The sequence below is a fragment of the Ambystoma mexicanum genome, chromosome 2p (assembly GCF_040938575.1).
Source record: "Ambystoma mexicanum isolate Mex_15411 chromosome 2p, UKY_AmexF1_1, whole genome shotgun sequence".
Classification (NCBI taxonomy): domain Eukaryota; kingdom Metazoa; phylum Chordata; class Amphibia; order Caudata; family Ambystomatidae; genus Ambystoma; species Ambystoma mexicanum.
The window spans coordinates 808,522,288-808,542,936 of NC_090923.1; the positions used below are offsets into that span (position 1 = coordinate 808,522,288).

General features: G+C 53.5%; 1 protein-coding gene across 3 annotated transcripts in view; it reads right to left on the reverse strand.

The window, feature by feature from the left end:
• The window catches only part of C2PH19orf47 (chromosome 2p C19orf47 homolog), a 260,110-nt gene that overhangs the window by 70,531 nt on the left and 168,930 nt on the right, over positions 1–20,649 (reverse strand). The window lies entirely within an intron of this gene.

Below are 20,649 nucleotides of genomic sequence, written 5' to 3' on the forward strand. Positions count from 1 at the left end.
GCATCCGTAGTCACAGTCTCCTGGTGGGCTGGGGTCTGGAAGTCCATGCCCGCCGTCAGATGCGCGCGGGTGCCCCACCACCGTATCGCTCGTCGGAAGTTCTCGTCGAGCTTGATCCTTTCCTCGAAGCTGCCCGTCGTCTGGATCCAGCGCATCCAGGAATTCTTGCAACGGGCGCATCCGGAGCCTGCACATGGGAATGAGGTAGATGCAGGAAGACATCATCCCGAGGAGGGACTTGATGGACCTCACTTTGGCCGCGTCGGCCACCAACATCCGTTGCACCTTGCCCAAGATGGTCCTGGTCCTCTCCTCCGACGGGGAGGCCAGAAGGGACACTGTGTCGAGCCTCGCTCCCAGAAACAGTGCGACTTGCGCGGGCACCAGGTGGGATTTGGCGTAGTTCACGGAGAATCCCAGGTCCGTGAGGAGTTGGACGGTCCTTGCCGTGTGAACCACGGCGAGCTCCCTCGTCTTGGCGCGGATGAGCCAGTCGTCCAGGTAGGGGTAGACGTGGATCCCCTCGCGGCGCAGCTGCGCCGCCACCGGTGCGAGGCACTTGGTGAATACCCTGGGTGCCGACCGTAGTCCGAAGGGGAGGGCTCTGAACTGGTAATGACGCCCTTGGACCACGAACCTGAGGAATTTTCGGTGCCCCTTTAGGATGGGAATGTGGAAGTAGGCATCCTCCAAATCCAACGACGATAGGAAATCCCCTTCCTCCAGCTGGCCCAGGACGTGCTGGAGGGTGACCATCCGGAACTTCTGCGCCTTGATGAACTTGTTCAGACGTCGGAGGTCTAGGATGGGGCGCCCTCCTCCAGTCTTCTTCTTCACGAGGAAGTATCTCGAGTAAACTCGAGAGCCCCGAAGCCTCTTTGGGACGATTTCGATGGCGCCCTTCCTGAGCATCGCCTTTACCTCCAGGAGAAGTTGAGGGACGTGAAGTTCTTTCCTGGCCACGGGGGGGACGCGCGGGCACCTTCTTTGAAACTCGAGCGCGTGGCCCCGGGCCAGGGCGTCCAGCACCCAACGGTCGGTGGAGATGGACTCCCACACGCTGACGAAGCCCGCCAGCCGGCCTCCCACCGGGGTGCTCCGGTGGGGGCCCGACCCCACAGCCGGTTCAATCCTGCTTGGACGCGGCCTTGCCGCCTTGACCTCCTGGGCGACGACGGCGGGGTCCGCTAGACTTGCCTCGTCCTCTGTAGGCCTCTTGCGACGACGAGCGGGCCGCTTGACGGTAGGAAGCGGAACCGCCGCCGGAACCTCTGGAGGCGCCCTTGCCTCCGCTGCTCCGAAAGGGCGTCCGACGTTGCTGCAGAACTCCGAGGGCCCGGGCCGTCTCAGTATCCGCCTTGATGGCCTGAAGGGAATCGTCCACTGTCTTCCCAAACAGGTTGTTCCCGTCGAAGGGCATGTCCAGGACTCTGGTCTGGACGTCCTGCCGGAAGTCCGTAGCTTTGAGCCATCCACGACGTCGAAGGCAAACGCCGTTGCCCAGCTGGCGGAACCCAGTGTCGGCGATGTCCGTCGCCACGGTGATGGCGTGGTCCGAGGCCACCTCACCTTCCTGCAGGATCTCCAGGGCCTCCGCCCTCTTGTCGTCCGGCAGAAAATCCAGCAGGGGAGCTATCTTGTACCAGAGCTCCCTGTCGTAGCGAGCCACGATAGCCAAGGCGTTGGCCGCTTTAATCGTCGTCGCTGCCGACGAGATGACTCTACGTCCCATAGCATCCAATTTCTTTCCCTCGCCGTCCGGCGGGGAAGTCGATGTGGAGGCCGCACCCCCCCCGGCTTTCTTCCTGGCTGCCGCGGAGACGACGGAATCCGGGGTAGGCTGCGCCCGGAGGCACAGGGGGGCCGTGTCCGGGACCCGGTACTTTTTCTCGTACCGGTCTCTTCTAGCTGGCGTCGTGGAAGGGTTCTTGAGGAGGGAAAGGCCCTCATCCCAAATGTCGTCCAACAGAGGCACTGCGAGGACCGTCTTCCTCTTGGCCTCGCGCCGCTGATAAAGGAAGCCTTCCTTTTTCTTCTCCTCAGGGCAGAGTTGGAAAAGCTCGGAAGCCCTGGAGATCATGGAGTGGAAAGATCCGATCTCGTCGGGCGGAGAAGCCCTGGCGGGAGGCGACGACGGAATATCCTCGTCGTATGCCTCGTCGTCCGTACCCGTCGCTGCCGTGTCAGTCCCCGTATCATCCCCTCGGGTGGACGGGGAGGAGGGCTGGACGGGGCGCGACGGTTGAAAAGGAGGTGGTGGATGGATCCTTCTTTTCTTGGTAGGGGGAACACCAGAAGGTCCCGGTTCTGGATCCCCCGACGGGAGAGGTTCCTCCGTCGGTAACGGTAGTCTCGTCCTTATCTCGGAGCATAAGGACTGTATGGCCAACAAAATGGCCGCCGAGTTGTCTTGCGGCGCTGGCAGAGGGGAATCCGACGGGCGAGCAGGGGCCCCGTCGGTATCCTCGACGATGTCGTCGTCGTCACCTGCGTCGGGGTCCATTCCGACGGGCTGGCCTTCTTCCACGCCTAGGCCGTGGCTTAAGACCTCGATCAGCTCCTCTTCTGAGGTTGAGGCCGAATCTACGACGACGCCCTGCCCCCCCTTCTTCCCCACGGAGGGTTTCACGGGGGTCCTATCGATGGGCACAAAAGAAGACTCCCTCCGAGGAGGCAGGGAGATTCTGGGCCCCGAGGTCGCCACCACTGGCGCAGCCTCCACAGGCTGAGCCAGGGCCGCCGCGACCGTTTCGATAGAGGGCTTGGTCGGATGGATCAAGGCCTTCACCACCTTAGGTGCGCTCACCGCCTTATCCTTGAGGGAGGGGGCACTGCCACGCTCCTCCTCTGTCTTAGAGCTCGACCGGGGCCTCTCCAGGAGTTTCGCCGGGTGCTCGGCCTTCCTCTTACCCGACCCAGAGCGTTGGCTCGTGGTTGATGGTGCCGGGGAGGGTGCGCCCTGCCTGTCGCCCGTAGAGCCCGACCGTTCGGCGCTCCCGGTGCCAGCGGACTCGCGGTGCTTAGCCTTATGTTGGGCCCCCGTCGCCGGGGCGCCCTCAAAGGTCTTAGAAGACCGCTCGGATTTCTTCTTCTCGCCAGACGGGCTCTTACCCTCCAGCCAGTTGGCGAGACGTTGATGGCGGTCCTTCATGGTCCGTTCCGACATGTTGCCGCAAAACGCACAGTCCTTCTCCACGTGCGTCTTGTCCTCATGAAGGCAGTAAAGGCAGAAAGAGTGTTCGTCCTCCTTAAAGACGTTCTGCAGCTGGCATCCAGGGCAGACCCTGAACAGCTTTCCGGGCGTCGAGCTTCCCTTCTCCTGGGCCATCTCCGAGACCGGGCCTGAGAAGCTTCTGGAGTCCTCCGAAGTGTAGCTCGACGAAATCTTCACCCTTGAGGGGCGCAGACGAATCCGACACGGGTCCCCGTTGATCGGATGTAGGATCGGTGGAGCTTGAGGCTCTTTTGACCGAAAGAATCGAAGTTTTTGTGAAAAAAGCGCGAAAAATAGCACTAACGCTCGAGAGCAATAGCACGAGGATCCCAACACATGAACGTGCGGTAAAAATCTGAAGATGGCTGCCAGAGGCGGTGCTTAGGTAGAGGGCAGTCATTGGCTGTGGTCAGTATGACGCAGAGACCAGTGATTGGTTATTACTACGAAAGACAGATCAGAAACGAAACTGATTTTTTTCTTTACCGAGGATTCCCAGCCTGACGACGGGGAATATTCATGAGCATGTGAATCCATGCCAGACCCCATGCTGGAGAAACAGGCTTTCCCAAGGGAAGGAGAATGCGTCCCCATGCTCCCCGGCTGGGGGAACCTGCTGGCGAACCTCTGGCACTTGATGTTCGTCGCAAACTGATCGATCTGGGTACTGCCCTGATTAAGGAAGAGGTTGATCACTTGATCCTGCCGCAGCGCCCACTGGTGGCAAGAGCACAGCTCCCTGCTGGGCGAGTCAGCAACAGTGTTCTTTACTCCCGTTTACTCGTGCCAGGTGGAATGGAATGAGGAAAATCCCCTGGCCGACGGCCCAGTGACCAGTCCTGTGCCTTCCTGGAGAGCATTGGGTATCTGATGCCTGGTGGTATTGTCTGTGAAGACACTCACCACTTTGCGCTTGGGGGACAGCAGAAACGACTTGAGGGCTCCAAAACACTGCCAGTACATTGATGTGTAGTGTCTCTTCCGGCAGCCACAGGTCTCTTCCGTGAAGATGTCCGGGGTGGGCTCTGGAAGTCTACGCCTCCGGCGATGTTGGCGCGCACACCCCATGACTATCGCTCGACGGAACTCTCGTCAAGCGCAATCTTGTCCTGGAAGCCTCCGGACAACAGGACCCAACGGGCGTCAAACACCTGGAGCGGACGCATCGGCAACCTGCAGATCAAAATCAGCTTTAAGCATGACAACATCATGCCAAGCAGCGACTTGAGGGTCCTCACCGTGGCGATCTTCAGTGCTAACAGCCTTTGCACCTTGTCCAAGATGGCCGCTATCTTCACCTCCGACGGAGACGCAAGGCAGGACACTGTTGAGTCTGGATCCCAGGAACAGCGTGTCCTGCGATGGAGTCAAGCAGGACTTTGCATAATTCACCGAGAACCCCAGATCAGTCAGCAGGCGGACAGTCCTTGCCGTGTGATCGACAGCGATGTCCTTTCACTTGGCCGGATGAGCCAATCGTCCAGGTATGGGTACACGTGAATGCCTTGTAGTCGTAGATTGTCCGCCACAGGAGCCAGGCACTTGTCCGAAAGGAAGAGTCTTGAACTGGTAACTAAGCGCAGGAGCAGGCAATGCTTTCCGTGTATGGGACGTGGAAGTACGCGTCCTCTAGATCAAACGACAGAAAGTCTCCCTGCTCCAGTTGGCTGAGCAAGTGCTGCAGCGGGACCATCCTGAACTTCCGGGACTTTATGTACTTGTTGAGTCGTAGGTTGAGTATGGGCCTCCAGCCCCCGATTATCTTTCTTATGTGAAAGTATTTTGAGTAAACTCAAGAGCCCTGGAGTCGCCGTGGAACAAGCTCTATTGCCCCTTTTCTTAACATGGCCCCAAACCTCCAGCAGCAGCTCAGGGATGTGTTCCTGCCGGGCCACCAGTGGTATTTGCAGACACCTTCGATGAAATTCTAAGGTGTGTCCGTGGGCGAGAGTATCCAGCACCCATCAATCAGTGGAGATGGTCTCCCACACACTGACCAAGGTCGTCAGCCGACCTCCCACCGGGGTGCATAGGTCAGGGCCCGACGTACTGGCCAGTTCACTCTTGCTTGGAGGTCGTCGTGCCGCTTTGGTGCCCCGGACGACGCCACCTCCGAAGGCCTTGGAGCGACCCCCGTTTGCTTCCTGGTTCAAAGAATGGGAGGGTTGGCGGTAAGAGGATGAGCCCCCGCCAAATCCCTTTGAAGACCTGTTCGACTTCCCTCCCAAGGAATAAAAGGACGGCCGGTGTTGCGTCTGTCGGTCCTGATGGCCTGGAGGGATTAATCAACAGCCTTCCCGAACAGGTTGTCTCCGTCAAACGGTATGTCCCGGACACTAGTCTGGATCTCTTGTCTAAAGTTGGTGGCATTGTGCCAGCCACGATGGTGAAGGCAAACCCAGTTTCCGATCTGACAGAAGCCTGTGTCTGCAATGTCCAGGGCCACTGATGGCGTGACGCTCACTCGCCTTCCTGGAGGATCTCCAAAGCCTCAACCTGTTTGTCATCTGGGAGGAAATCCAAGAGCGGAGCCATCTAGAACCAAAGCTCCCGGTCGTATCTGCCCATGATCGCCAAGGAGTTGGCCACCTTGACCGTCGTCGCCGCTGAGGAGATGACCTTTCTACCCATGGAATCCAATTTTTTCCCCCAGTTGTCCGGAGGTGCGGATGAAGAAGACGCCAAACTCGACAATCGTAGACACTTGGGTGCAGACTGGCACCCAGTCCGTTTCAAATCGGTCTCTTCGCCTGGGCTGGGGCAGGGTTCCTCAGCAGTGCCAGCCAGTCATCCAAAACGTCAGGCAGGAGCGGGACTGACTGGATGGTCTTCATCTTTGCCTCCCAGCGCTGATAAGGGAAGCCGCCCTCCTCCTCTAGGGTAAGCTGGAAAAGCTCTGACGCACGGGCGATAATGGAATGGAAGGATCCAACTTTGTCCGGTGGAGAAGCTCTCGGCTATGGTGGAGGATCTCCCATTCCGCTGTCTGTGTCCGTTGGTGCTGTGACCGTCCCCCTAGGAGGGTGGGGGCAGTAACTATTGGAATGGAGGTGCAGTAAGTCTCCTCCGCTATGCCGGTGGTTACCCCGGTGTCAACAGGGTCACCGGCAGTTGTGCCGCTGGTGGAGAGTCGAGAGGATGTCCTGCGAAAGGTCTCTAGGAAGCACCTGGGGGCAGGGTCACTGGGACCAGCGCCCATGTCATCATCCCTTGTGTCCCTGTCATGGTTGCCACCTCCAGCGGGCATCATTCAGACGTCCCCATAGTCGTCGCCACCACCCTGAATGTGTGGACGGAAAGTAGCACCTCCTCATTGGACAAAGAAATGTCTGTTCCTTGGAGTTCTTTGCCGCCACCCCCTTTCTTCGGGTCCTAAGGGGTCAGTCTCGGGCTGAGGTCCAGCATCTCCATGACCACATTCCGCAAACTGCAGCTGGTGCACAGCTTGAAGAGGGAAGCACCGTCCTTGTCATCTGACTTGATCCGTGCGGTGTAGGCCTGACAAACTTCTGGAAGCTTCCAAGAACAGTCGATGATTCTGCCCTCGAGTGGCGTGACAGATGATGAAAAACAGGTCCCTGCTAATCGGAAGGATAATCGATAGAGCACACTGGCTCGATTGACCGAAAAGAGTTTTCCAATAAAAAAGCAAAAAAATGCAGAAAAGCTCAAAGAGAAACGTAAGGACTCCCAACACTTAAACGTGCAATAAAAATCTGAAGATTGCTGCCCGAGTAGGGACTTGGGTAGAGGGTAGTCATTGGCTGCGGCAGTATGATTCAGCGTTTGATTTATAGGAGAAGGAACAAGTTACATACCTGTAACTGTTGTTCTCCAGCATGGGTCTGGCATGGATTCACATGCTCATGAATAAGAGAATACATAGCAGTACACATGCACAACCACGGGACGTGGCAACAGGCTCAACATTAAGCAACTCTTACCTCCTCTCCAGGCTCACCTTAGGCGAACAGGTTGCGCAGCACTGCTTGGCCGACCCTGGACTCCTCCCTGGAGTCCCGATCAACGCAGTAGAATCTTGTGAAGGTGTGCGTCGACCTCCACGTCGCAGCCCTGCAGATGTCCAGCAGGGGCACACCAGACAGGAACACCGTGGTAGCAGCGATCGCTCTGGTCGAATGGGCTCTCGGACGGCCGGGCAGCTGTCGGTTTGCCAACCGGTGACAGTGCATGATGCAGCCGGAGAGCCATCTGGAAATGGAAGTCTTCGAGAGAGCCTTCCCTTGATTCACAGTCCCAAAGTTCACAAACAGCTGTGACGTCTTCCGAAAACTCTTCGTGCGGTCCACGTAGAACTTCAGCGCTCTAGCTACATCCAGCAAGTGCAAAGTCCTCTCAGCCGGCGACGGGAAGAAAACTGGCAACACCAAGGCCTCGTTGAGGTGGAAGTCCGACGGCACCTTGGGCATAAAGGATGGGTGTGTCCTCAGCACCACCCTTGTGTCATGAAACGTCAAGTATGGAGGCTTGCAAGATAGGGCCTGGATCTCTCTCACTCGTCGTGTGGAGGTGATGGCCACGAGAAAAGCAGTTTTCCATGACAGGAACTTCAAAGGCGCCGAATGCATAGTCTCGAATGGGGCCCCCATGAGCTTGGTCAGCACCACATTAAGCTCCCACGCTGGGGCAGGAGCCTTCACCGGCGGGAATGATCGGAATAGTCCCTTCATGAATTCTTTCACCAGGCGATGAGACCACAAGGACGCCCGTCCTGTCGTCCTGGTATACATCGGGAGATCGCAGCCAGATGTATTTTGATGGAGGCGTGAGCCAGTCCAGCTTTGGCCAGCAATAGTAGGTACGGCAGTACTTGAGGGGCCGTAATCCGCAGCGGGTTAATCTTCTGTGCACGGCACCAGACAGAGAACCTCTTCCATTTATGTCCGTAGCACTTGAGAGTTGAGGACGCCCTGGCCTTTGCAAAAACCTCTCTGCAGTCGGCCGGGATGTCATACCCTCCAAACTCTAGTGCTGCAGGAGCCAGGCCTGCAAGTTCAGCGACTCCGGGTTGCGGTGAAGAATGGCGCCTCCTTCTCTGGAGAGAAGGTCTGCATCGGTCGGCAGCTTGACTGGTGGGGACGTTGGCAAGTCCAGAAGGTCCGGGAACCAGATCTGTCTCGGCCACGCCGGTGCGACAAGTATCATCCTGCACTGGGACCTCTTGAGCTGGTTGATGAGCCAGAGCAGCAACGGCAGCGGAGGGAACGCATAAAGAAATAGGCCGTCCCAGGGGAACGAGAAAGCATCGCCCATGCTCCTCGGCTGGGGGAACCTGCTGGCGAACCTCCGGCACTTGGAATTCGTGGCCGTCGCGAAGATTTGGGGTTCGCCGCATCGTCGGAAGAGTCGATCCACTTGATCCTGGCGTAGTTTCCACTTGTAGCACGAGCGCAGCTCCCTGCTGAGCGAGTCTGCGATCGTGTTTTTTATTGCTGCCAGATGAAGAGGCACCAGAAACAACCCTTGGGCAACGGCCCAATGCCACACAACCTGGGCTTCCTTGGATAGGGCCGGGGACCTGGTCCCTCCCTGCTTCCGGATGTAGAACATCGTGGTGGTGTTGTCGGTGAAGATCCTCACCACCTTGCCCTTGAGGGACGGAAGAAAAGACCTGAGGGCCCAGAACACTGCGTGGAGCTCCAAGATGTTGATCTGGAGAGACTTCTCCTCCGGGAGCCAAAGCCTCTCGCGTGAAGATCTCCGGAGTGTGCTCCCCAACCTTCCAGGGAGGCGTCCGTCGTCACCGTCACAAAGGCGCACCAGATAAATGCAGGAGGACATCATCCCGAGGAGGGACTTGGTAGATCTTACCCTGGCCATGTCCGTGGCCAGCAGACGCTGCACCTTGCCCAGAATGGTCCTGGTCCTTTCCTCCGACGGCGAGGCCAGCCGCGCCACTGTGTCGAGCTTGGCTCCCAGAAACAGGGAGACTTGCGACGGAACCAGGTGGGATTTTGGAAAGTTGATGGAGAATCCCAGGTCCGTGAGCAGCTGGACGATCTTCGCAGTGTGCCCCACGGCGAGCTCCCTTGTCCTTGCCCGGATGAGGCAGTCGTCCAGGTAGGGGTAAACGTGGATCCTTGTAGGCGCAGCGCGGCGCCATCGGTGCGAGGCACTAGGTGAACACCCTGGGTGCCGACTTCAATCCGAACGGGAGGGCCTTGAACTGGTAGTGCCGCCCTTGGACCACGAACCTGAGGAACATTCGGCGTCTTTTTAGAATGGGGATGTGGAAGTACGCATCCTCCTAGTCCAACGACGACAGGAAATCGTCCTCCAGCTGTCTCAGCACATGCTGGAGGGTGACCATACGGAACTTCTGTGCCTTGGTGTACTTGTTCAGTCGTCGTAGGTCCAGGATGGGGCGCCATCCTCCTGTCCTTTTTTACGAGGAAGTACCTTGAGTAAACTCCGGAGCCCCGAAGCCTCTTTGGGACGAGCTTGATGGCACACTTCTTGAGCATCGCCCTTACTTCCAACAGTAGTTGAGGGACATGATTTTCCTTCCTGGCCACGGGTGGAACGCAAGGGCACTTCTTCTGAAACTCGAGGGCGTGCCCTTGCGCCAGGGCGTCCAGCACCCAACGGTCGGTGGAGATGGACTCACACACGCTAACGAACCTCGCCAGCCGGCCTCCCACCGGGGTGCTTCGGCGGTGCCCGACCCCACGGTTGGTTCAATCTTGTTTGGAGGCCGCCTTGTCGACGGGCACCACCTGACTTGCCGCGTCCCCTGTAGGCTTCCTGGGACGAAGACCTTGCCGCTTGGCGGTAAGTGGAGGAGCCACTGCCGGATCCCTTGGAGGCACCTTGTCTGCCTCCGGAGCACGAAAGGACGGCCGTCGTCGTTGGAGCACTCCCAGTGCCCGGGCAGTCTCTGTGTCTGTCTTCATGGCCTGAAGGGACTCAACCGCCTTCTCAAACAGGTAGTTCCCGAAGGGCATGTCCAAAACCTTGGTTTGTACGTCCTGGTGGAAATCCGTGGCCTTAAGCCATCCTCGTCATCTCAAGCAAACGCTGTTGCCCAACTGACGGAAACCGGTGTCGGCGATGTCCATTGCCACCGTGATGGCGTGGTACGAAGCAATCGCCCCCTCCTGTAGGATTTCAAGGGCCTCAGCCCTTTTGGCATCCGGAAGGAAGTCTAACAGAGGGGCAATTTTGAACCACAACTCCGTCGTAAAGGGCTACGATAGCCAGGGCGTTGGCTGCCTTGATAGTTGTCGCTGCGGATGAGATGATCCATCGTCCCATCGTGTCCAACTTCCTGCCCTCGCCATCCGGCGGGGAAGTTGATGTTGAGGCCGATGGCCCCCCCCCCCAGCTTTCTTCTTTGCCGCCACCGAGACAACCGAATCCGGGGTAGGTTGTGCCCGAAGGCACAAGGGGGCAGCGTCAGGGAACCGGTACTACTTCTCGTACCGGTCCCTCTTTGCCGGCGCCGTGGCAGGGTTCTTGAGAAGGGCGAGCCCCTCATCCCAGATGTCATCAAGAAGCGGTACGGCGAGGACCGTCTTCCTTTTAGCCTTGCGCCGTTGGTAAAGGAACCCTTCTTTCTTCTTTTCTTCTGGGCAGAGCTGAAAAAGCTCCGCCGTCGCCTCAGTCGTCATCTGTACCTGTCGTAGCCGTGTCCGTCCCTGTATCATCCCCGTGGGTAGTAGACCGGGGGGGGAAGGCAGAGCAGGTGGGAGAGGTGGCGTAGGATGCGTCGTCGTGCTCTTATGCAGTGGACTCTCCGAAGGTCCTGGCTCCGGTTCCCCCGTCGGGTCTGGCTCAGGTACCTCCGTCGGGGGAAGGGGCAACCTGGCCCTTCTCCGAGCATAAGGACTGAATCGCTGACAAAATGGCCGCCGAGGTGTCCTGCAGCGCCGGAAACGACGGGCACAAGCGTTCGAGGGCTCTTGAGGAGCCTTGTCGGCGAAGTCGTCGCCCTCGTAGTCGCCCTCGTCGGGATCCCCCCCCCGATGGGCTGGGCCTCTTCCACGACTTCGATGAGCTCTTCTTCAGAGGTCGTGTCCATATCCACAATGGCCATCAGTCCCTCCCCCACCTTTTCCAACGAGGACTTCGTGGGGGTCTTCTCAATGGGCCTGACAGACTACTCCCTCCAGGTGGCAGGGAGGCTCTGGGTCCTGAGGGCGCCTCCACCGGTGTAGCCTCCACAGGCTGAACCAGGGCCGCGGCGACATCCTCAATCGAGGTCTTAGCAGGGTGAATTAAGGCCATCGTCACCTTCTGGACACCTGGGGCCTTCACCTGGGGGGGGGGGGTGTCCGAGCCTCGCTCCCCCTCTGCCGGAATCTTCGAGATCGACCGGGAACTCTCCAGAAGCTTCGCCGGGTTCTCAGACTTCCTCTTACCCGAGCCAGAGCGTTGGCTCGTGGTTGATGGCGCCGGGGAGAATGCGCCCTGCCTGGCAGCCAAGGAGCACCACCGTTCGGCGCTTCCGGTGCCCGCGGTGCTTAGCCTTTTGTTGGGCCCCCGTCGCCGGGGCACCCTCACAGGACTTAGAAGACCGCTCGGACTTCTTTTTCTTCTTCTTGCCCGACGGGCTCTTCCCTTCCAGCCAGTTGGCGAGACAGAGGTGGCGATCCTTCATGGTCCGCACCGACATGTTCCCACAAAACGCACAGTCCTTCTCCTTGTGTGTCTTGTCCTCATGGAGACAGTAGAGTCATAACGAATGCTCGTCCTCCTTGAAAACATTCTGAAGCTGGCATCCAGGGCAGGTCCTGAACAGCTTCCCGGGCGTCGAGCTTCTTTTCTCCTGGGCCATGTCCGGGGTAGGCCTCGGAACTTCTGGGAATCCACCAAAAGAGTAACTCGACGAAATCTTCACCCTTGAGGGGCGTAGAAAACTCCGAAACGGATCCCCGTTGATCGGATGTAGAAACGGTGGAGCTTGAGGCTCTATTTAACCGAAAAATGAGAAGAATCTCCTGAAAAAGCGCAAAAACGCAGCAAAAGCTCGAGAGCTACAGCACGAGGACCCCCAACACTTGAACGTGCGGTAAAAATCTGAGAATGGCTGCCGGAGGCGGGACTTAGTGAGAGGGCAGTCATTGGCTGGGGGCAGCATGACCCAGAGACCAGTGATTGGTTACTACTAAGAAAGACAGATCAGAAACGAAACTGATTTTTTTCTATACCGAGGATTCCCGGCCTGACGACGGGGAATATTCATGAGCATGTGAATCCATGACAAACCCCATGCTGGAGAACCAGTGTATCACCTATGAGGGACAGTAAGAATCAAAGTCTATGGATTAGAAGAGTCTGCAAAGAGCCAGGACAGCAAATGTCAATTTGGAACAAAGTCTATGAGTGAGGCCGAGGCACTTCTTAGATAGCAAAAAGGCTTGCACACAGTTAGAGAGTTAGCTGTAGATAATCACTGTAGGGCCACAAACTGGTCTCGGCTCACAAGTATAACAACTACACAAAAGCAGCTACTGCAAGTCTCACCTGAGAAAAGCAAGCTACAGACAAAGATGCAATAGTTAGAATAGTACCTTAGGTTAAAAGAAGAGGATGCAGCTGGCTTCTGTCTTGGTTGCAGTGTTGCAGATACTGCGTTCCTGGGCCTCAGTCATGGGGACAAGAGGGAGGTGGTCAGGAAGACACCTGCACAGTAGTTTTTGGAGGTTGGCGGCAGCTACGGGCTCTTTTCAATTCAGTGGCACTTTGCAGTTTCAACTAGCGGTAAACAGCACTATCAAGGATCTTGGACACCGTTTTTTTTTTGTTTTATTCGTATTTATATAGCGCACAACAGCCCGAGGACATCGTGGCACTTGTTACAGTACAAAGCTTAGTTACATAGTCATTAGCAGTATATACACAGGTTACAATATAGTTATATTACATTTGTGTTATATTACAATTCACATGGCAGAAATGGAGGAGGCAGTCCTCCACTTGTTAGGAGAGTGGCCTTGAGGTTGTTGCGGAAGACAGAGATGGAAGTTTCAGCTCCAAGGATGGCAGGGAGTGAGTTCCAGAGTTTTGGTGCAATATAGGAGAAGCCTAGACCTCCCGCTGTGGTTCTCTTTATGCATGGTATGTGTAGCTGGTTGGTGTACTGAGCTCTGGTGGGGCGAGTTGATGTGGTCCTTGATATTGCTTCAGATCGGTATGCTGGAGCGGTTTTGTTGAAGCACCTGTGAGTGATGGTGAGGATTTTCAGAGTAATACGGTCTTTGACCTGGAGCCACCGGGCTTCACGTCTGGCGCGGGATATATGGTCTCTTCTTTGGATGCTCATGGCGGCTCGGAGGGCATTGTTTTGTGTGGTTTGCAGTCTGTGAATGTTTTTGGCGGAGGTGCCAGCTAGAAGGGCGTTGCAATAATTGAGTGTGGCTCCTATAGTTGCTCTAGCTATGGCCAAGCGGTTGGGGGTGGATAAGTAGGGTTTAATGGCATTGATGAGTTTGGTGCTGAACGCTGATGCAGAGGCTATCGCGCTGACTTGTTTGGTCATCGATAGATTTGCATCAATGTGAACACCTAGAGTCTTGACAGAGGATGATACGGAGATGGTTGTCGGTGTTGAAGTTGTATTGGGGGATTAGTTTCGATAATGTGTTTACCTGGCCCAGGATAAGAATTTCAGTTCTTCTCTCCGTTAAGACAGAGGCCATTGATTGCCATCCAAGCTTGGATAGTGGCATAGATGGTGAAGGGCCGTGGCGTCTTGGTGATAGAGTGCAGATGGGGGTAAAATTACTTTAGTGTCATCTGCATAGTTTGTATATGCAACACCCATGGAGTCAAGTAGGTGAAGAGGGGTTTTGTGAAGAGGTTATAGAGGGTGGGGGCTGTACAAGATCCTTGGGGGACACTGCAGTTTATAGTGGTAGGATCTGCGTTAGTTGTGTCGGAGTAGACCTTCATGGCTCTTCCTTCAAGGAAGAAAGTGATCCAGGAAGCTGCTTGATTAGAGAAATGGGCTGCATGGGTGAGGTGGGTGGTGAGTGTTTGGTGATCTACCAGGACAAAAGCAGCTGATAGATCGAGGAGGAGGAGCAAGGCAGGTTTGCCTTTGTCCATGATCTGTGAGATTTGATTTTTTCGGTCTAATAAGGCGGATTCTGTTCCATGCCCAACACGGAAGTCAGATTGTCTTTTGCCTAGTGTGGAGTTAGCTTCTATGTGTGATTGGATCTGGATGTGAGCTGCTTTGTCCAGGATTTTTAGGAGGAACAGGACTGTCTTCATCGGTCTGTGGTTGTTGGGTTGCGCTGGGTCAAATGTGGCCTTTTTTTTTATATAGAAGTGGCCGCACCCAGGCTTCCTTGAGATTGTTTGGGACAGTTCCTGTTTGGAAAGATGCGTTAATGAATGCAGTAATCAGGGGTGCTAGGTCATTGGCGCATTCCTTGATTTTGGGAGGGCAAATGTCTGCTTTGCAGAGGGATGGTTTGAGGTTTTTGATGAGATTAAGGACCTCAGGTTCAGTGACTTTTCTGAAGGAGAATTGAGCGTGATTGAGATTACTACGCTGGTCTTGTGGTTTGGGAGGGCTTTGCAGTTGTTTTGGATTTTGTTCTGGAAGAGTTATTTTGTTGAGCATGGCGGACTGAATGCTGGCACACCAGGCTGTCTTTAGTTATATCGTCAGCAGTAGCCGGAGGAGTAACTAATTCATTAAAGATTGCAAATAGGATCTCAAAGGCCAACTCCCAAGCTAAAGAACTATCATTGAAGGAGTTGGATTTTGCTGCTAAGATGGCTTTTTTTATATTGGAGGGCCATTTGTGAAGATGCTCTTATTTAGATCACTCGGATAAGTTTGCCAGTTTTTTTAGCGACTGGCGCTTTTGAGCTACAAGAGTTGCAGTGAAATGATTTTGTTTCCTTCTTGCTTTCAAGTGGGGCTATAGAGTTTATGGCATCGGTGAGAGTATCATTGAAGATAGCTGATAGTATATTTGGATCCTGAGAGAAAGGTGGTGCTAGGCAGGGGCTTTTGAGGTGGGGACGCAAGTTGTCTGCGTGGAGTTTTTTTAGAACTTATTGTGGCAGGTGGTGCGTGGGTGAGAGTCTTAGGTTTAGGGTTGGTGGGGATGAGGAATTCGATGCATGTGTGGTCCGTCCAAGGAAGGGCGGTGTTTGAGATAATGTTGGATGCACAGTTGTGATCCATGACCAAGTCAAGGGTGCAGCCTTTGGAGTGAGTAGGTGTGAGGACTCTTTGGGAGAAACCCAAGCCTGCGAGTTCTTTAGCTAGGGTTGCGGCGGATTTATCCTTAGGATCATTGTATCCTAAAATGTAAGTCTCCTAATAGAAGGATTTTGGAGGACTTTTTAATGTTTTTGCTGAGTCGATGGGAGAGGTGCTCTTGGAAGTCAGCTAGGAGTCCGCGAGGTCTGTATAGGATGTGGATTGGGCTTCCTTCACTCCTTGAGACGAGCACTCTGGTGAGGTGACTCAAGCTTGGGTTGTCCTGCTTCAAAAGGGTCCTATGGAGACTCCTGGAGCTTTTAGCCGGCTTACAGACCTTGCACTCGACTATGGATTTCTAAACCCCTGGCACTCTGTTCCAGCAGCAGCAAAGTAGTACAGGAAGTTGGGGAAGGTCCTCCAGCAAAGTGAGTCTCAGGGTTAGTTGGTCCCACTAACCCAAGGGAAGAAGTCGTCCCTTCAAGAGCTTCTCTTGTCAATTAGGAAAAGGAGTTTCAGCACAGCAGCAGGGCTTCACCGGGCATTTCAACAGTCCAGGAGGTTGCAGCAAGCTTCTCTTCACAATTGCTTCGTCAGATGTTTCTTCCAGTGGTCAACTGTCTTCAGTCCAGCATAGTCTGTCCCTCACAGAGCAGGGTAGCTGTCCTGGAAGGACAGCCAGCCAATCAGGACTGGGTGCATTCAGCCATTCCTAAAGAGAAAGGACAGGGGAGTTTCAGGCACCTCCCCCACTTCCTGCCCTGCCAGACACTGTAGCAAGAGGTGGGTTTCAGTACTGAAGCCTGCCAAAGGCAAAACAAACAAAGGGCTTAAACCTGGTTTGGCACAGAGTAAAACCCAAGAAAGACCTCTCAAAAAAGAAATTGCAAAAAAGACAACCGGGCCATTTTGACACAATGGTCACCCATGGGTGCTATACTGCAGCTGATTCAGCCTGCGATAGCAAAGCACAATGGTAGGAAAATTAAACCACTGCCACCAGCCATTTAAAGTAGTGAGGGTAACAAAAAATGTTACATGAGTAAGTAGGAAAAGGGGCTACTAAATAACCCCCCAGCACTCCATATAGGATGGGGTGTGCTAGACCTACATAGGAAAAAGTTAAGTCAATTTCACTCTACCATTCATGGGAACTGCAGTTCACCCAAGGAAAGGTATTTAAACCTTAAGAGAAATCTAAAGGATTTCTCTGACACTGCACGGAATGTGCTGGGTGTCACCATACAAAAAGTAGATGCCTATGGAGAAGGTCAGACTCCAAATACAAAGGAAACTGTTAATCCAAATCAGATCAATATACAAGAGTGAGAAAAAGGTCTCACTCAGTACGGGATAAAAATTAAAAGTACTAAAGTCCAAAAAAAGAGCTGGTGGGTCTCAAAGGTTGAAAGGAATTAGCACAGAAATGAGAATTCTCCCCAACACTCTCCAGGGTAACCTGAATACACCCAGTCCTGATTGGTTGTCCTTCCAGGACAGCCACCCTGCTGTGTGACAGCTAGGCTGTGCAAGAATGGGTGAAACCTGCATAAAAGGCAAGGCTTCTTGGACTGAAGACAGTCAACCACTGGAAGAAACATCCGAAGAAGGAATCGTGAAGAGAAGCTTGTGGCATCCTCCTGTACCATTGAACTGCCCGGTGAAGCCCTGCTGCTGTGCTGAAACTTTTATACTCGACAAGAGAGGCTCCGGTAAGGACAACTTCTTCCCTTGGGTTAACGGGAGCAACTAACCCCAGAGACGAACTTTGCTGGAAGACCTTCTCCAACTGGCTGTAGTTCTTTGCTACTTCTGGAACAGAGTGCCAAGGGTTGAGAAATCTGTAGTCGAGTGCAATGTCTTTAAGCTGGCAAAAAGCTCCAGGAGTCCCCTGAGGACCATCCAGAAGCAGGGCGACCCAAGCTCCAGTCTCCTCAGAGTGCAGGACTGAGAGTGAAGGAAGCCCAACCAGTGTCCGACATCCGCAGTGGTGCCGTTTACCGAGCACTGAGACCGTGAGGTCCTGCTGATCCGAAAAGAGCCTGTACATGCCGCCAACCTTCCAACTGCAGTGCAGGTTTCCTCCAGATGTCGTCCCTCCTAGCCCCACGACTGAGGCTCAGGAACAAAGGACCTGCATCACTGCAACCAGACATAAGCCAGCTGGATCCTTTTCTTCGAAGACGAAAGGTACTTTGCCAACTTGGGGTACTTATCTCATGGTCTGTAGTTCTGCTCTTCTCAGTTGAGACTTGCAGTAGCTTCTTATCTAGAGTTCATTTCAGCTCTAACTTTCACAAGCGTAACAGCTTGTGCCCCAACAGTGATTTTCTACAACAACCCTCGAACTTTGTGCAAGACTTTTTGGATACTTTTATTTGAGGATTTCAATGCTACAGTTTTACCCCTCTTGAGCTAGGTCTGGTTGCTCAGTCACTCACAGAAAACACAATCCCACAAAAACGGCTACCCATTCATTATATAGGTAGACACACAAGGCCTTTCAAAAAATAACACATTTTAATGTCCATCACAGACATAAAAAACTATAAAACACAAGTAATACATATAAAAACCCTAATGGTTCACATAAAAGTGCCTCTGTTCACCAATTGTTTAAGTATGCATCTAAACATCACCCATTAGGTTTGTGCAATTAAACAATCTGTGGACACACCGTAGTTTTACGTTCTTATTAGAATATTCTCCTCTTCTTTGGGAGAAATAAATGTGCCAAAGAGGAGGAGAATATTATAATAAGAACATACAATTACGGTGTGTCCACAGATTGATTGGACATTAAAATGTGTTATTTTTTTAAAGGCCTTGTGCGTCTACCTATATATTGAATGGGTAGCGTGTTTGTGTAGTGGACAGATGTTATAGACAAACCCCTAGCGTAAGAGGAAGGAAGCCGTTTTTGTGGGATTGCGTTTTCTGTGATGGCCTTTAGTCCTCACCCACACGGCCCCTAACAAGGAGGACCATATCGCTCGGTTTAGCTAATGCTCAGTCACTCTACCAACTTGTGCATTACAGACCTATATCAATAGGTGGGTTACCCAATACCAGGAGGACAAGACTGAGTAGTCTCCCACATGGTTACTGCATCAAATCATACCTAACAAGCCCCACTGGGAAGACCATCATCACCTGGCATGTTTTGCAGGCTCTTGAACAGGCCCATCTGAACATAAAGGCCAGAAAATATCGAAGTGGTCAGAGAAAAGTGGTCCATCTTGGTCATGAGGTAGGAGGGGGAGAGTTTAGGCCATTGCCTAGTAAAGTACAAGCTGTACAGGACTGGGCCACACCCCCCAACCCAGGTGAGAGCCTTTTTAGGACTGTTAGGGGGAATTCTCAGAAATGTGCCAATTCCCTCCACCTTAGAGACCCCCAGCAACTTTGCTGGATTTTGAGGACTTGATTTTTTTAAACATGGAGAGAGGGAGACCCCATTTCCCCACTCATGCATTTTAATGTGATTTCTGAGCTGTGCGTTTCTTTTGGTTATGGAGCATGACAAACTCCATAGGCATCATCTTTTACATTGTGTCACCCAGCACCTTCAGTGCAGTGGCACAGGAAAGTGTTTCAGATTTTCAAAAGGTTTAAATAACTTCTCTGGGATAAACTACTGTTCCCCAGAGCAGTAAAGTGAAATTGACTACTTACATTAGTAACTTTCTCAACCCAGCACACACTAGCTTACAATAGGGTGCTGGAGGGGTTACCTGCTATCCGCTTTTGTCTCACTTTTCATGTAACATTGTTATGTTACCCTTTTTTCACTAAATGGCTGGTGGCAGTGGTTTTGTTTTAACTACCGTGGTGTGCATTTACCAAAGGCTGCGTTCGCAGCTGCAGTAAAGCACCCAAGGGTTCCATTTTTGTCAACATGGCCTGGTTCTTTTTTGCCATTTCTTTGTGGAAAGGTCGTTCTTGAGATTTACTCTGCGCGCCAAACCAGGTTTGGTCCCATTGTTCGCTTCGCCTTTGGCGGGTTTCACGAGTGAAGCCCGCCTCTGGCTCCAGGGTGTCTGGGGTGGGTAGGAAGTGAGAGGTGCTCAAAACTCCCTGTGCATAGTCCCCTAGGATACCCAAATGCACTCTTGTAGTGATTGGCCGGCTGACTGTCCAGCAAGGACAGCCACCCTTGCTGGGTGACTGACAGCTAGGCTGGAATGAATGGAAGAGAACTGAATAAAAGGCGAGGCTTTTGGCTTGGAAGGCAGAGTCGACCACTGAACGAAGGAACCGAAGAACAACTTAAAGAGGACGCCTGCTGCAACTCCTGGACCGTTGGCTTGCCCGGTGAAGCCCTGCTGCTGTGCTGAAACTCCAAATTCATAACGACAGAAGCCCCTGCAAGGATGACTTCTCCCCTTGAGTTGGTGGGACCAATCAACTCCAAAGTAAGCCACCTGGACATTCTTCCCGGGGCTGGTTGAATTTCCACAGATTTGCTGCGGGAAACCAGGGAGAGGAACACTAGATTGTGTGCGTTGCTATTAAGCTGGCCTGGAGCTTCAGGTAGATCCTACGGACTCCCAGGAAGCAGGACTGACCGAGCCTGAGCCCCCTCCGAGTGCAGGACCCCAGAAGCAAGGAAAGTCCATCTCGAAAGCCAGGAACCGCGGTGTTATTTGCGGTACAAAAGTGGAGCTGAAACACTGAACAGCCACCGATTTGAAGATTGCTGGTTGCGAGCGGTGACCGTCCCATTGCAGTGCAGGAGTCCCCAGAAGTCCTCCCTCTTGTCCCCGCGATTGAGGCCCCAGGAACAGTGAGATCTGCTGAGCTGCTCAGGAACAGAAGTCATCTGCTGCACTTTCTTCAATACAAAAGGTATTGTAAAAAGTCAGATCTTACCTCTTGCTGTAGAGTCGCTTGCATCTTCTACCACTCACAAGTCTAACGGCTTGTGGCCCTACATTTGATTCTTCTCTTCTTCAAAGACTTCAAAAACATTGTGCAAATGTTCTACTTACCTACCAGACGTGCTTCATCCTATACAAGACTTTTGCCCATAGACTTTGGCTTAGCCTATTATACTGAAGTACTCTGCTTAGAGGTTCCAAAAGTATTTGCCTGCTTAAGAATATTTGTGGTCTCTTGTTGTTCAAATCATCTTTTCCTTTTACCAACTTCTAACAGTATTCTAAATGCAAGCAGCAAGATATTAATGTCCCCAGCACCCAAACTATTGAAATCACCTGAGGGTGTAGATTGTGTCTGTGGACCATCCCAA